The sequence below is a fragment of the Hetaerina americana genome, unplaced genomic scaffold (genome assembly GCF_022747635.1).
Source record: "Hetaerina americana unplaced genomic scaffold, ioHetAmer1.1.p SCAF_2, whole genome shotgun sequence".
In the NCBI taxonomy this organism is placed as follows: Eukaryota; Metazoa; Arthropoda; class Insecta; order Odonata; family Calopterygidae; genus Hetaerina; species Hetaerina americana.
The window spans coordinates 69,105,759-69,110,282 of NW_027286763.1; positions in this window are offsets into that span (position 1 = coordinate 69,105,759).

Below are 4,524 nucleotides of genomic sequence, written 5' to 3' on the forward strand. Positions count from 1 at the left end.
TTTGGCATTGATTGTTTTATTGTAATTTATTGATTACTGTTTTCATGAAATTTTATCATTGTTGCAATAAATTAATTTTCCAGAAACAGCTGTCTTCTTATTTAGATAAACCACAGTTATTAAAAAATGTTTTAGAGCTCACACACAAATTTGGCCAATCCAATATTTCCATGGTTGAGCATTCATTATCACGTAAAGAGCATGGTTGCATTTATTCCCTCTATTTCCTGTCCACTCTATTTCTTGGGAGAGCAAGGTGTAGAGCAGCTGCCTTGTCCAGTACAGAGGTAGAGTACATGGTTATTTCTAGGGCAGCCAAAGAAACTGTTCCACTATAAGTTTTGGTAGAGAAGAATAATATTGTCTTGTTCAATGACAACCAGCCAGTCCATAAGCTTACTGCCCATTAAAGGTTTCATAGCACCACTAAGAATGGCATTCATTATCACTTTGTGAAAGAGACTGGAAAATCCACTATAGTGAAAATGGGATACTTAAAATCGGAAAACTTTCCAAATATGCAATCATAGGGTATTCTCAACATATGCCTAATAGTATTTGTTATAGCCAAGACTTTGCAGTTTGCTGACTGAAGATTACTTCAAAACAATGCCAAAGGAGACTTTTGAATAGATATTAAAATATTGTTGTTTCTCAAACTTTAACTTAAGTGAGCTATAAAGATATTGTACATAATTCAAGACTGTGTTGAACTTAATTCATAAATTAGCAAAATGAACAGACTTGTCACTGTATTGAAAGTGAACCCCCAAAAATTTATAAGGTATTGCATTACTGTTGAGAGATGTTGTTCAACACTCTTGATTGATTAAACAACGGTGCTAATTACAATTTAGTTTCAATCGGTTATCAGCACACCAAACATATCGTTCATTAATGGTAAAATTTGATCCGAAAGTAAAACCTAAGAGTTTTCTGAAATAAAGAAATAGCGGTCATCAGCAAATAATATCAATTTCACATTACTTGTGGGATTTAACAGAGGAAAATCATTTGCATACAATCATAATAGCTTTAGACTTAAGAATAAATTGGGGTAAGCCATATTTTTTATGGACCTAATATTTGGTCATCATTTATTAGAAAGATTAAAATCTATTTGATAAGTCACAAATATGCCAGCTTAGGGAAATCGCCAGAATACAAGATTTTCAAAAATAAAATTCGGTAAATTCCAAAGAAACTGCGGGTGATGCCGCAACAGTAACTTTTAACGGAGTCATCCGCTAATGTGCATTTCAATGCAACAATTTCAGAGTGTAAAAATCATTCACCTTGACTGGGAACAAGAACTTTCTGGTAACACTCGGCTTTAAAAAAATCATGGTAATGGGAGGTTGGTTCTGCAAATCTGCAGTTTAGGTATCCCCTATGTAAGTTTGATATGATTTTGATATAAATATATATGTTGAAATAAATTGATCTGAACAATTATGATAGCTGTAATAATAGTGAAATTGGCCTATATTTGTTTACATCCTTTTTAGAACTTTTATTTTTAAATAAGCTATTATGCATGATTTTTTGGTATTTCTTGACTTCCATAGTAAAAAGGAATTTGTACTTTTCAAAAAGTTAAGTTTGTTGCAGCACAGCACACATCACCGAATACTAAAGTGAAAGGCTAACAAGCAAGCACAAGATTTACATTACTAGGAAAGGGTCCTCCCCTCCTAAACTACTTCAAGCTTCACCTTAGTGCATCTTAGAGCATATAAAAATGCCAGTAAGCCAAAATCTGAGGGGAGGTGAAAGATAAAGGACTATGAAAGGCAAAGAGGCTTTCACAAGGAGGAGGGAGTTAATGATAGGGACGTTGAGTAAGCATGTTAAGAAAAGACTCATAAAAACTTTCATATGGAGCGTAGCTATGTACGGCGTGGAAACGTGGTCATTGAAGCAGGAGGATAGACGTAGATTGGAGGCTTTTGAAATGTGGGTGTGGAGAAGAATGGAGAAGGTGAAATGGACAGAGAAGAAAACGAATGAGGAAGTACTTGGTATGGTGGGCGAAGAGAGGGGTTTGTTGGGAGAAATCCTGTGGAGGCAGGAAAAGTTGATGAAGGGGGTATTGACCGGCAGCGGGACGTTGAAGACTGTAATTGAGGGGAGAATGTTAGGCAAACAAGGAAAGGGAAGGAACAGGATAGGGATGTTAGACAGGATAAAGGGAGGAAGAAAGTACTCCGAGCTGAAGAGGGACCTGATGTAGAATAGGATGTTGTGTTTTGCTAGGGGTCACAAATTATTTAATTAGTAATTATGTCCATCCAAAAACCTATCTTAACTGGTAGATTACCTAATAATAATATATACATACTCATTCTCCCACGTTGTCCGTTTTTCAATTGAGTGCTTTGAAGTGAGCGTCAATTTCTGTGTAGATCAGCTGGCATTTTATCACAAAAATATAGCAAACGGTTAATGGGGATTATTGCTGCAGACATGATTGATAGATTTCCGTGAATGCCACCTATAATAGCTGTTTGGAGTTCTCTTCCTTTTGATGAGTAAATCATGCGATTTTGATATGATTTGAAAAAGTTGATCACTTCACTCTGCAACCTTTTGTTATGATATGATGGTTCAAAATTGATTTTTTTAGATTACCTGCTCCTGTTGACGTTATAATCTGATTGGCAATAATAGTTTGGTATGTGATGTTTACGGTGTTTCTTCCCTAGGTAAAGGTAATACGTTCATCATGTTTCATTTATGTAGGCTCTTTAACCTCACTGAGGCTCATTTGTCCCCAACATAATTTCAGAAAATGCATGTAAAATTTGCTGCTCAAGGTTTTAGTAATCATGTTGCTGTAGGAGTACATGCATTAGTTGGTATAAGTGAGATATGAGAATGTTTTCCTTAATTGAATGGAATGCATTGTTTGTTAGTCTTATGGACTTATTTCTTTTGCTCTGATAGTAGTTTTGGGCATGGATCAGCTTGCTGCAGCACAATGCCTGATGTAAGTGGATTGTACTTGGGACAAATTCAATCGGACAATGGATATCCAGTACAAAAACCCTCGAGTTGGTTGCCAGGAATGTGAGACCTCGCTGGCAATCAGCCCTTGCTAAAGTCACATCATGGGAGTCCCTGGGAAAGAAAAAGTTAATCCACCCCTCCTTTGCAGGATGGGTGGTTAATAACCACAATAGCGGTAATTTTGCTGGGGCCGAACTGAAAACTAAGCAATTCTGGCACCTCAACACAAGAAACCTTTATCAAGATGCAATAGAACTTTTTTGAATGTTATTAGGTGAAACTGGGGATAGTCGCAACCAAAATACACACGTTCCAGACAGCATCAATTAAAAATTGTCTCTCCAACCAGACCCAAAGACATACCATGGATAATGGCTATGATCTTACTTACCTTATCTACTTTACTTATCATCTCTTTTTAATGATCATATTCACTACAGTACATGAGAACCAGCTCATGATAAAAAAAAGGTTATGCTAAGTTACAAAGAAATATGTTCAGTGGCATATGTGTTAATGTGGTGTAGACAATTCTCAAGGCTCATCCTTATGACCATTGTAAATCAACCCTTAGAGAAGAACCTAATTTATTATGGGATACCTTATTACATTTTCTTTTAGATGATGACAAACAAAACACAACTTGTCCCTCTGAAATAAAGTTTATATTTCAACTGTTAACTGAACAGATTTCATATGAATTTCCCATAGGTACATAATTGCTTGCACAATGTCACAATTCTTATCTAATTCTTTTTCCTTGTTGCAGAGCCTGGAACTGGAAATAGGAAGCGACTTTGGAAGATTTTAGTACCACTTACCAAAAACTTCATGCATTGAATTCCTTTTGTGAAAATTTGTTGTAAAAATATTCATCTCAATGTGAGGTCCATTATTTGATTGATAATTAGTGGTTTATAAATTGAACTTTTATGCTTTTCTCCGTTCAATAAATATACAACGGCCAATGCATATTTTTCTTTCCTGCGAAGATCACCGAAGTTATTTCTTATCTTATTTCCAAATGACCGTTTTGGTAATAATGTACAATTAATAATGGAAAAAATAATACGTGGAGGATAGTAACGAAAATACGAAGCATATATGTTTGACGGAATACGAGCCACGGCGCAGTAGTGTGACCTCGGCACTTCCAATCAACCAATAAATTAACCATAATAACCATGTCTTAGTTTCATTGTGAAACAACTTCCTCTGCTTCCCAAAAAAAAGTTAAAGGTCTCAGCACGTGAGTGGACGACCCATGAATCCACGCCTTCCTCATGTTTCTATGAGAAATCTGGTCGAAGGCAGCGTTACTCCTACCTAACATCAGGAATGCTGCTGTACCCTCAACTCCTTTCTAGAATGGGTGTTACAGATTCTCCTATTTGGAAAACTCTCTCGTAGACGACAGCACTTAAGATGCAGCGGCCTGGTAAAAAGTGAGTGGTTGAGTGAAGTAGTGCACGTCACGATCGGAAGTTTTCAGCACAATTTTGTTACTCATTTGTT